The following is a 12902-nucleotide window of genomic DNA, read 5'->3' as shown; positions in this document are numbered from 1 at the left end:
TCCCAGCACCATTTATTGAAGAGACCGTCTTTTTTTCTATTGCATGTTTTTTCCTACTTTGTCAAAGATTATTTGACCATATAGTTGAGGGTCCATATCTGGGTTCTCTATTCTGTTCCATTGGTCTATATGTCTGTTTTTGTGCCAGTACCATGCTGTCTTGGTGATCACAGCTTTGTAATATAGCTTGAAATCGGGCAACGTGATGCCCCCAGCTTTGTTTTACTTTTTCAACATTTCCTTGGCGATTCGGGGTCTTTTCTGATTCCATACAAATTTTAGGATTGTTTGTTCCAGCACTTTGAAAAATGTCATTGGAATTTTGATCGGGATGGCACTGAAGGTATAGATTGCTCTTGGTAGCATAGACATTTTAACAATGTTTACTCTTCCAATCCATGAGCATGGAATATTTTTCCATCTTTTTGTGTCTTCTTCAATTTCTTTCACGAATGTTCTGTAGTTCCTAGAGTATAGATCCTTTACCTCTTTGGTTAGGTTTATTCCAAGGTATCTTATGGTTTTTGGTGCTATTGTAAATGGAATCGTTTCTCTAATTTCTCTTTCTACAGTTGCATTGTTATTGTATAAGAAAGCAACTGATTTCTGTGCATTGATTTTGTATCCTGCCACATCACTGAATTGCTGGATGAGTTCTAGTAATTTGGGGGTAGAGTCTTTTGGGTTTTCCACATAAAGTATCATGTCGTCTGCGAAAAGAGAGTTTGGCTTCTTCTTCTTTGCCAATTTGAATACCTTTTATTTCTTTTTGTTGTCTGATTGCTGTTGCTAGGACTTCTAGTACTATGTTGAACAACAGTGGCGAGAGTGGGCATCCTTGATGTGTTCCTGATCTTAAGGGAAAGGCTCTTAGCTTTTCCCCATTGAGGAGGATATTCACTGTGGGTTTTTCAGAGATGGATTTTATGAACTTGAGGAATGTTCCCTCTATCCCTGTACTCTGAAGAGTTTAATCATCCTTAGGAAAGGATGTTGTATTTTGTCAAATGCTTTTTCTACATCAACTGAGAGGACCATATGGTTCTTCTCCCTCCTCTTATTAATGTATTCTATCGCACTGATTGATTTGTGAATATCGAACCACTCTTGCATCCTGGAGATAAATCCCACTTGGTCGTGGTGGATGATCCTTTTATTGTATTGCTGGATCCTATTAGCTAGGATTTTGTTGAGGATTTTGGAATTCATATTCATCAGGGATATCGGTCTGAAATTCTCCTTTTTGATGGGGTCTTTGCCTGGTTTGGGGATTAAGGTAATGCTGGCCTCATAGAATGAGTCTAGAAGCTTTCCTTCTGTTTCTATTTTTTGAAACAGCTTCAGGAGACTAGGTATTATTTCTTCTTTGAATGTTTGGTAGAATTCCCCAGGGAATCCATCAGGCCCTGGACTCCTGTTTTTTGGGAGGTTTTTGATCACTGCTTCAATCTTGTTACTGGTTATTGGCCTATTCAGGTTGTCAATTTCTTCCTTTTTCAGTCTTGGCAGCTTATAGGTTTCCAGGAAGGCATCCATTTCATCCAGATTGCTCAGTTTATTGGCATATAGTTATTGATAATAATTTCTAATAATTTTTCTATTCCCTTGGTGTTAGTCATGATCTCTCCCCTTTCATTCATAATTTTATTAATTTGGGTCCTTTCTCTTTTCTTTTGGATAAGTCTGGCCAGTGGTTTATTAATTCTTTCAAAGAACCAGCTTCTAGTTTCGTTGACCTGATCTACTGTGTTTCTGGTTTCTAATTCATTGATCTCTGCTCTAATCTTAATTATTTCTCTTCTAATGCGTGGCTTAGGCATCATTTGTTGCTTTTTCTCTAGTTCTTTAAGGTGTAGAGTTAGTTGGTGAATTCGCGATTTTTCCATTTTTTTTGAGTGAGGCGTGGATGGCTATGTATTTCCCCCTTAGGACCACCTTTGCAGTATCCCATAAGTTTTGGACCGATGTGTTTTCATTCTCATTGGTTTCCATGAATTGTTTAAGTTCTTCTTTGATTTCCTTGTTGACCCAAACATTCTTGAGCAGAGTGGTCTTTAGCTTCCAAGTGTTTGAATTTCTTCCAAATTTTTTCTTGTGATTGAGTTCCAGTTTTAAAGCATTATGGTCTGAGAATATGCAGGGAATAATCTCAATCTTTTGGTATCGGTTGAGACCTGATTTGTGACCCAGTATGCGGTCTATTCTGGAGAAATTCCATGTGTGCTCGAGAAGAATGAGTATTCTTTTGTTTTAGGGTAGAATGTTCTGTATGTATCTATGTGGTCCATCTGGTCCAGTGTGTCATTCAAAGCTCTTGTTTCTTTGTTGACTTTCTGCTTAGATGATCTATCCATTGCTGAGAGTGGAGTATTGAGGTCTCCTAAAATTAATGTATTGTTATCAACATGACTCTATTTTGGTTAACAGTTGGCTTATGTAGATGGCTGCTCCCATGTTGGGGGTGTAGCTATTTAAAATTTATAGACCCTTTAAGAATGATATAGTGTCCTTCTGTGTCTCTAACTACGGTCTTTAGTTTAAAATCTAGTTTGTCTGATACAAGATTTGCTACCCCAGCTTTCTTTTGAGGTCCGCTGGCATGGAAGATGGATCTCCATCCCTTCACTTCCAGTCTGGATGTAACTTTAGGTTCAAAATGAGTCTCTTGTAGACAGCATATGGATGGGTCCTGTCTTTTTATCCAATCTGCAAGCCTGTGCTGTTTTATGGGAGCATTTAGGCCGTTCACTTTGAGAGTGAGTATTGAAAGATACGACTTCATTGTCACCATGTTGCCTGTGAAGACCTTGTTTTTATAGATTGTCCCTGTAAATTTCTGTTGTATATCACTCTTGGTGTCTTTCTCCTTTTATAGAACCCCCCCTTAATATTTCTTGCAGGGCCGGCTTAGTGGTCACATATTCTTTCAGCTTCTGCCGGTCTTGGAAGCTCTGCATCTCTCCATCCATTCTAAATGACATCCTTGCCGGATAAAGTATTCTTGGCTGCATGTTCTTCTTGTTTAGTACCCTGAATATGTCTTGCCAGGCCTTTCTGGTTTGCCAGGTCTCTGTGGATAGGTCTGATGTTATTCTGATGTTCCTCCCTCTGTACGTAAGGAATCTCTTCCCCCTAACTGCCCTTAAGATGGTTTCTTTGGTTCTATGATTTGCGAGTTTTACTATTACATGCCAGGGTGTTGGCCTGTTTTCCTTGATCTTGGGAGGGGCCTCTCTGCCTCTAGGACACGAATGTTTGTTTCATTCCTCAGATTAGGGAAGTTCTCAGTTACAATTTGCTCAAATATATCTTCTAGTCCTCTCTCTCTCTCCACCCTCTCCGGGATTCCAATAATTCTGACATTGGAATGCTTCATGGTGTCACTTATTTCTCTGATTCTATTTTCATGGATTCTGAGTTGTTTTTTCCTGGCCTCCTCTTTTCCCTTTTTATCTATTAAATTGCCTTCCAGGTCACTAATTCATTCTTCTGCCTCACTTACCCTAGCTGCTAGATTATCTAGATTAGATTGGATCTCATTGATAGCATTTTTAAATTCTGCCAATTCAGCTTTCATTTCTGCCCTTAGAGACTCATGTTGCCATTAATTGATTTCTCCATTCTAGCTATTGTCTTCACAATTGCTAGCTTGAATTCCATCTCTGACATCTTGGTTATACCTGAATCCATTTGTAAATCTGTGGCATAAGTCATAATCTCTGAGTCTTTCCTATTTTGGGGGTTCCTCCTCCTAGTCATTCTGTTGAGGGGTGGTTGAGGGAATGTATAGAGTCCAAATTATTGACCACAACCCAAGCAAGAGGCACCTGTTTTCTAGGGACCTTAGGGTTACTGGCCTCTTGTTCTCCCAGCCTGTCTTCTGGGGTAGGGGCCTGCCACACTGTTACTCAGGCAACCCTGTTTGGGCAGAGTTGCCCTGCCCCCGTGTGGTGGTGGATGGGCTCAGTGAAAACCAGTTTTGGGGGGCTTTTGTTCTCTGGTGGCTTTCCCTGGTGGCCTTCCGCATCTCTTCAGAGAGTCAGCGTAGAAGAGACCGTTTCCTACCCTCTGCCTCAGAGCCGAGAGATCGCCATCTGTTCTTCAGTGAGCTCTCCAGGCCACACTATCTCCGTTTCTGTCTGTGCTGCTATAAACTGCAGCGTCCTGGGTTGTGCGCCCCTCAGCACGGCTCCCAGTCCTTGCCTCCAGGTCAGGGCACAGGGACACATCTCTGCCCTTTGTGCTTCTGAAACCGCCAGCTGCCCCCAGTTCGCATGTGTTACCTCACTGCTCTGGGTTTCTGTCCTGGGTGCTGCCCTAGAGTCCTTTCCCTGCCGCTATCGGTCTGCAAGTCTGTGCCCAGTCCCCAGTGCGGTAGGCTATCGCTCATCAGAGGTAGGGTCCTGATGGCTCAGCTCCCTCCTCCTCCCGTTTATCCTCCGATATCTGCCTGTGGAATCATGGCTCCCCGCTTTGTACCTTGAAACCAACTGCCTGTGATATTCTGTTTGTAGAGATCCTGATCTATCTTCTTACATCTCAGGCTGATTTCATGGGTGTTCAGCTGGTAGATATCCAGCTCAATTCCGGGGACCGGTTGGAATAGGGTCCCCTACTCCTCCACCATCTTTTCCCCCCTCATATCAACAAGTTTAATTTAACTCTATTGACAGGATTGGGGAAGGGAAGTTTATTAGGGGTTGGGGTGGTCCTTACAAGAATTATATCATGTTCCATAGTAGGAATTCAGTAGATAATTATCTAAGATTTAAAAATCAATAAATAACAGCTGTTATTTAGTAATGCAGAGGTAAGTGTATGTAGGAAGAGCTGTAGAAACTGAAAGTGGTTCTGTTATAAGCCCTTAGGTACTCTTTAAGTTTTGTTATAAACCCTATGGTCTTATTTTTTAACAGTGTTGATTGCATTGCTTTGATTTTTAAAAAATCTAATTTAAAAATGACTGAATGATTGGTAAGGAATGCCTGGGTTAATAGAATTCTGTTAACATATATCACCATATCCCCCATTAGGCTGAGAGCATTTAAGAGCAAGGAATTTTTGTTATTTCAGAATTCCCTAGAGTTCAGCCCAGTGAGTGCCTGGCACATAACAGGCACCAACTACATGTTTACAGAATGAATGAATAAACGAACAATAAAAATTATCCAACCATCTGAAGAAGGAATGTAAACCATTCAGCAAGTTCCAGAGGCTGGGCTATGCCAAAAATTGCTTTTTCCTCCCATAAAGAGAAGATACCCAGGGAGTAAGGATGAAATTTCAAGTTTTTACTTTCACCAAGAAGACAAGCAATTTAAAATGCCCTGCATAGCTTCCTGGAAGAGTGAATATATAGACTTGCCCAGGGTTCATTTAAAATGTGCTCTTGTGTTGTTGGTGGAAATGCAATATAGTGTAACCACTCTGGAAAACAGTATGGGGGGGCAGTCCTCTTTCAAAATGTTAAAAATAGAATTACCCTACAACCCAACAATTGCACTACTAGGTATTTATCCAAAAGATACAAAAATGCTGATTTGAAACATCCCAATGTTTATAACAGCACTATCAACAACAGTCAAATTATGGAAGGACCCCAAAAGTCCATTGACTGATGAATGGATAAAGAAGATGTGGTGTATATAATGGAATATTACTTAGCGACCAAAAAGAATGAAATTGCCATTTGCAACAACATGGATGGAACTTGAGTGTATTATACTAAGCAAAACAAGTCAGTCAGAGAAAGACAAATGTATGATTTTATTCATGTGGAATTTAAGAAACAAAACAGACGAACACAGGAGAAGGCAAGGAAAAATAAAATAAGATTTAAAACAGAGAGGGAGGCAAACCATAAGAGACTTTTTTAAGTCTAGGAGAACAAACTGAAGGTTGCTGGAGGAGAGGTGGGTGGCTGATAAGGCTAAATGGGTGATGGGCATTAAGGAGGGCACTTGCTAGGATGAGCACTGATTGTTACATGTAAATGATGAATCACTAAACTCCTGAAACCAGAACTACACTACATGTTAACCAACTTGAATTTAAATTTAAAAATGATAGGAACAATAAAAAAATAAAACATGCTCTTGTGGTCCATTTCAAATCAACTTCCAATGGCTTAGTAAAAGGACATGTTGAAGTTTAGCAACAAAATATTAACTTGTTTCTTGATATGTATTATTGAGGTCAGTGTCTCCATTTTTTTTTTTTTTTTGGCTTTCATTTTTCCATTCTTTATGCTCACGGACTGAAGCTGCCCCAAAGCTGTGACATCAAACTCTGTGCCATGGGAGAGAAAGCTCAATGTACCACACATAAGGTCGTTGACATCCTTCCTAAAAGTCTTCAACTACAGACAGCTTTGTGCCATGGGGGAAAAGTAGACCTCATTAGTGACTCCTAACAAAAACCCTATAATTACCCAAGGTTTTTAGCACTTAGAGCAGCTGCTTTTATGTGGACATCCATAGGTTCCTGTATACACCTACAGAAAATACATGAAATATGAAAAAAAGAAAAATAATGGTCCCTTAGGATAGTTAAATAACTTTGAATCTTCCAATCAAGATTCTGGTTTGAGCAATGAGAAAGATATTTAAGAAACATTAAAAGGAAAAGATATAACAACCACAACAAAAATTCTGGCAGGGCAACTTAAAATCTTGGAGCTCTGTGGAAGGAATAAGAAAAGGAAAAAGTAAAGAGAATCAGGTCACTGGCAAAAATAGGTATTCCTAAATGGTGCCCATTCCCTAGCCTACTGAGGGTACTAGAGCCACAGGGGAGTGGCTACATTAGAGGTGGAGGCACAGGATATAGACCTGGAAGAAGCTTCCTCCTTTTTGGGATTTCATTCCCTTCCCTCTCACTTCTACAGGCCCACAGCTGCCAAAGACTCCTTCCCCCAAGATCCTCTAACCCTGCCCTCATTTCTCCTATTCTCTAGTCCAAAACTGGTCCAGGGCAGAGATTTGGGGCAAGGGAGATGGGGGGAGGAGAGGGGGAGGGTGGCAGAGGAGTAGAGGAGGAAACAGAGTAACAGAAGATAAATCCTGTCTTTTCCTCTTTCTATGTCTGTGGCCCCTCTAATCAGCAAATTTTTCAAAGTGGCTTCATACAAGTTCTCCTTTATAATTCCTGTCCTTCTAATGTCAGATCCATTGATTCATGCGTGCTTTTGTTCATGTCTTCTTATCCATTCATTCAAAACACCTACCATCTGCCAGTGCTTGCTATGGAGGGAGACAATAGTGAACAAAAATCATAGTCCCTGGCCTTGAAGAGCTCTCACCCTTGAGGGGGAGAGAAACATTAAGCACATAATTACCCAAAAACAAATGTAAAATTGCACCTCTGGCAAATACTACAAAGAAAAAGTATGTGACTTTGAGAGCCTACAACAGGGGGATTTGCCTTTGTTAGAGAGCTCAGTGAAAGCTTCTCTTAGAAAGGGATTGCTAAACTGGGCTCTCAGAGAACAGAAGGGTTTACCAGGTAGAGAATAGCATGTGCAAAGGCCCCGGAGAAGGTGAGAGTTTGACAAAGATGAGAACAGGAAGCAGAGAGAGTGAAGGTGGAGCATACTACACATAGAGGCTGATGGGTAGATGGGTCACATAGGTCATGGTAGAGAGTTTTGCCTTTAACCTAAGAACAATGGTGAATCACCGAAGGTGTTTAAGCAAGGGGTAAAGTAGTAATAGAATAGCATTTTGAAAAGACCAGCATAGCTACAGTGTGGAGAATAGCTTGGAAGAGGCTAGACTAGTTAAGAAGTGAGAGATGGTAGAAACTTGAATAGAGCTGGGGTAGAAATTAAGTGAGTAGACACTCTGGAGAGCTGTTTGGAAATCAAGTGTACAGAACTTGGTGGTGAGTTGGATATACAGAGCATCGAAGAAGGAGAGGTCAAGAAGGATTCTCTAGTTCCTGCCTTGCTCGAGAGTCAGGTTCAGTGGAGAGGGAGAAGATCATGAGTTTTAGCCATATAGAGTTTGAGGTGCCTTGTAGTCTTCCAGAGAAAATATTAAGTAGACAGTTGGATACATAAAGCCAGAGCCCAGTGGACAGAAGAACATGGGTGTCTTCAACATATTGGTTATGTGGTCACTTAAACAGCCATGATGAATGATACTACCTATATATGGGAGGAAAGAATATTAGATGAAACGCTCAGTGTAGTTTCCTGTAAAATCTGGTTCTTCCCATCATGTACAGATGACCCTTCCTTCCTCAGTGTAACAGATGTTTTACTATTTGCATCAATGTGGCTATTCTTTTTCTGTAAAGGATATGCACATAAATGGAGATCATGGTGTGTTAGACAATTGTTTTTGTAGCCATGATTTTACAGTCTGCTGTGGTCCAGGGAAGGAAAACAAGTTTGAAAGAAATAAATGTAGATTATAGAAAAGGAAGCAAGTGAATTGATCCCTGAACATCTGTCACAGGGATACCTATCTGCTCCCATTCCCCATAGAAAACTGTATGTTCAGAAAACATGGTGATGCCAGTGAGAATGGCTAAAATTAACAAGTCAGGAAACGACAGATGTTGGTGGGGATGTGGAGAAAGGGGAACCCTCCTACACTGTTGGTGGGAATGCAAGCTGGTGCAGTCACTCTGGAAAACAGTATGGAGGTTCCTCAAACAGTTGAAAATAGAGCTACCATACAATCCAGCAATGGCACTACTGGGTATTTACCACAAAGATACAAATGTAGGGATCCGAAGGGGTAGTGCACCCCAATGTTTATAGCAGCAATGTCCACAATAGCCAAACTGTGGAAGGAGCCAAGATGTCCATCGACAGATGAATGGATAAAGAAGATGTGGTATATATACACAATGGAATATTATGCAGCCATCACAAGGAATGAGATCTTGCCATTTGCAACGACATGGATGGAACTGGAGGGTGTTATGCTGAGTGAAATAAGTCAATCAGAGAAAGACCTGTATCATACAACCTCACTGATATGAGGAATTCTTAATCTCAGGAAACAAACTGAGTGTTGCTGGAGTGGTGGGGGGTGGGAGGGATGGGGTGGCTGGGTGATAGACATTGGGGAGGGTATGTGCTATGGTGAGCGCTGTGAATTGTGCAAGACTGTTGAATCACAGATCTGTACTTCTGAAGCAAATAATGCAACATATGTTAAGAAAAAAGAAAAAGAAGAAGATAGCAGGAAGGGAAGGATGAAGGGGAGTAAGTCAGAGAGGGAGACAAACCATGAGAGACGATGGACTCTGAAAAACAAACTGGGGGTTCTAGAGGGGAGGAGGGTGGGGGGATGGGTTAGCCTGGTGATGGGTATTAAAGAGGGCACATTCTGCGTGGAGCACTGGGTGTTATGCACAAACAATGAATCATGGAACACTACATCAAGAACTAATGATGTATGGTGACTAACATAATAAAAATTTTAAAAAAAAGAAAACATGGTGATGTCCTTGGAGAGGTTTTATAGCACTGTCACTGCACAGATATTCTTTGGGCTTTTTCTCAATAGGTTGTTTCCATGGGCCAACTCAGGCAACAGTCCACTGGGTATAGCTCTTTTTTATGAAATGGTTTCTCCAGTCTCAAAAGCAACTTTTATAAAACAGCTTCTTTATACATTAGGGATTTCTATGGTCAGAAGTTTGTTACTTGTAGAGTCAGAGATTCATTCAGGATCCAGGAAGCCTGCAAAAACGTAGAATCACAAAGCCATTGGGGAGCGGTCAGTAAGGTAAGATGCTCCAAAGAAGTGAAACTGAGAAAGTTTGAGATTGTAATGTATGGCTCAGTGATAAGGTTGGCAGTGCCTGTTCAGAAGGACCAGGCTGCAGGAGTGCCCAGTGATTGAGGAAGCACAGTCAGTGGCTTAGACTCTTATAACTCCAAATGTCATCCTAAGACCAGCAGCATCAGAAATGCAGAATCTCTGCTTCTACTCCAGAACAAATATATCAGAACCCACATTTAATAAATGAGATCCCTAGGTGATTCTTAAGCACATAAAAGTTTGAAAAACACAGCTCTGTACTACTGTTTCAAGAAGTGTAGCAATGGTAGGTTAACATATAGGATAAAAGCCATAGGGGAGAAAGAGATTAGAAATGGAAATGCAAGAGAAAGAAGACCCTAAGAAGAGAAGGCCTATGGAGAAGGGAAAAGATCAAGAGGACTGATTAATTTGAAAAAAGAGATGGGACTCTTCCTTTGTTCACAAAAATAGGAAAGAGGAATGGAAGAAGTGTGAGACCAAAGGCAGAAAACTGAGAAAACTCTGTGGGCAATGACCCAGTTCTCCCCAATAGACAGCAAAGTCAACCACTGAGGAGGAGAAAGAGAGGTTTGAGGCCAAACAATACTCCATAGTTTAAATTCAGAGGGCTCTAGTTTAAATGACATTTACTTTGGTTAATATTCCTTTGCATTTTTTCCTGTAACTCCTTTAAATAAGTATGCATCAATGTATTAAAATATTAAAACTTCACTGGCCATTTACAATAAAACTTCCATTTCTATAATAGTTGATGAGACATGAACTCCACTAGGGCCAACATTATATACCTTGATGACATATTAAGTCAAATAAACATCATGGTTGCAAAAATGTATAAAAACTTGAAAGAATAGTAATATTAAAAAAATCTTTACCTATAGTTTTTATGTCTGCAAAGTTTGCTAAATCAATAAAATAATCTGAAAAGTTCATCTCACAGTCAGATATATTAGTGATTTACTTCATTGGTTTTCTGATGACCATTTATCATGAAGCAAAGCATCTTCAGAATGAATGGTGGAAATAAAAAATTTGATGTGCCTGCCTCTTAAGATAAACTAAATATTTGATTTATAAGACACAAATGAACAAACCACCATGGCCTGTCATGTTTTTCCAGTTTCTAATTTATTCAACCTCTGCTCAGTATTGATCCTGACAAGCAGAGTAGCCCAAAGATAAATTTATTCACTCCACAGTTTAGTCAGAAATAAGCCAAAAATTATAGATTTTCCCAGGCAGATGATGACAAGCAGTCAGGGGGATGACAAATGGCCGTCTTTAGATTTAGTTAGGACAGCTGGACCAGACATTTCCGATAAAGATTGGAGCATGCTGGTCAAATACAGGTTCATCAGTGGCCATCATTAATTGTAGAGCAAGTACTGCCAGTTACTGCAGGCGCCTACAGAGGAGCTCAGGCACCAGCCCTGCATGGGAAATAGAATTGGTTCCTCAGTATTTTGCAGCACTCCTCTAAGTGATAGCATGACATGATCATTTATCAAACAGAGACTGTCCAGAAAAGTGTCTGCTCCCTTCAATAACACTGAAGGGCAGGAAAGCAAAAGCATTTTATTAAAGACAGGAAGGCAATGAACTACCAGAGCGTATCCAAAGGGTAATCATATTTCAGCACAGGATTAGTTTAGTCTTAAATAAACATACACTGGAGGGAGTATGTCACGGGTCATTTATCAAGTGAGGAACAATTAACAAAACTCTACAGGATTCTTTTTATCTATATAAATTTTAAGTTTTCTTATTATTGTTATTACTTAACTTTTGGATGATGGGCATCATAGTCAACACTACAAAAATACAATGCACAGTTCCTTCCTTAGAGGTTTTTAGACTAAGAGAAATACAGTGAAACTCTCACATAAAATAATCACGGGGATGTTTCAAATGCTGTTAAACAAATGCTGTGGAGAGGAAGTAATCCAGGGCCCAAGACTGAAAGATGAAGTTACAACTTTTGAAGACAGCTTTCTTATAAGAAATCAACTACTAGTCAGTGAGTCAGAAGGTTATTCTTCCTTACAACAATTTTTGTTCTCTATTGACCACAATTAAGAGAAAGGTTATTAGCTGAGGGGTGGTAGGGCAGACAAGACAGAGAATTAATATATTTATTATTTCTGCTTTGTTCCAGGCACTTTATGTGCCACAACAACCAATCCTAACTATTCACACTTTATAAATGAGAACACAGACTTGCCTAAGGTCATACAGTAAGCAGCAGTGCCAGGAAGGTTGGGATTGTCTATTTAAAAAAAAAAAAAAAACTCCTATATTTTTTTCACAAATTATTTATTTGGATACCTCAGAGTCTAGTACAGAACTCAGCCATGATTCAGTTAAGTATTTTGTTGAATAATGAAGTAGATAGAACTGGAAATATTTTTGCCATTTTACATAAGAAGACACGGGTCTCAAGAAGATTAAGAGAAATACCAGGTGCTCTGCAGTGGGTCCTAGACACCCACCCAGCTGTCCTTGTAATTATTCCCCTAAAATACCATTCCTTCATGTAGAATGTGGTGTATTTACAATGTGAAGCATTGTAAGCATTGTAAAGCATCCAGGCATATGCCTGGATGTTCCAAATTTGTTACCTGCATGATATGAAAGAGTTTTTGTGGGGATTTTTTTTCCACGTAAGTTCTACATCCAACGTGGGGCTTGAGCTCACTACCCTGAGATCAAGAGTCACATGCTCCACTAATTGAGCCAGCCAGGTACTTCTTGTGGGGATTTTTAATATGTGGAATGGAACTGTTGTCACAGCTCATGGTAAAAAAAAAAAAAAAAAAAAAAGATTTTCTGGGGCGCCTACGCCTAGGTGGCTCAGTCGGTTAAGCTTCCAACTCGACTTAGGCTCACGTCATGACCTCAGGGTTATGAGATCAAGTCCGGCACTGAGTTCCGTGCTGGGTATGGAGACTGCTTAAGATTCTCTCTCTCTCTCTACCCCTCTCCCCTCTAAAAACCAAAAATAAACCAAAAAAAAAAAAAATGATTTTCTAAAATCTAAAGAATAAATGCAGTCTTACCAAAAGAAAGTTTTCCAAAAATGGAAAAATGAAATATCTAAGTAACAAGAAACATGGATCAAGC

The 12902-nt window shown here is 40.0% G+C and overlaps 2 protein-coding genes across 5 annotated transcripts in view; one reads left to right on the top strand and one right to left on the bottom strand.

Moving 5' to 3' along the window:
* The window catches only part of CSPP1 (centrosome and spindle pole associated protein 1), a 266222-nt gene that overhangs the window by 234579 nt on the left and 18741 nt on the right, over nt 1-12902 (bottom strand). The window lies entirely within an intron of this gene.
* Nucleotides 1-12902, top strand: part of PPP1R42 (protein phosphatase 1 regulatory subunit 42) — a 65816-nt gene that overhangs the window by 35227 nt on the left and 17687 nt on the right. The gene's annotated exons all lie outside the window — the stretch shown is intronic.

The sequence above is a fragment of the Zalophus californianus genome, chromosome 4, assembly GCF_009762305.2.
Source record: "Zalophus californianus isolate mZalCal1 chromosome 4, mZalCal1.pri.v2, whole genome shotgun sequence".
NCBI classification, from domain to species: Eukaryota; Metazoa; Chordata; class Mammalia; order Carnivora; family Otariidae; genus Zalophus; species Zalophus californianus.
The sequence above is the reverse complement of the archived record's forward strand: the minus strand, read 5'-3'. Positions and strand labels throughout refer to the sequence as shown.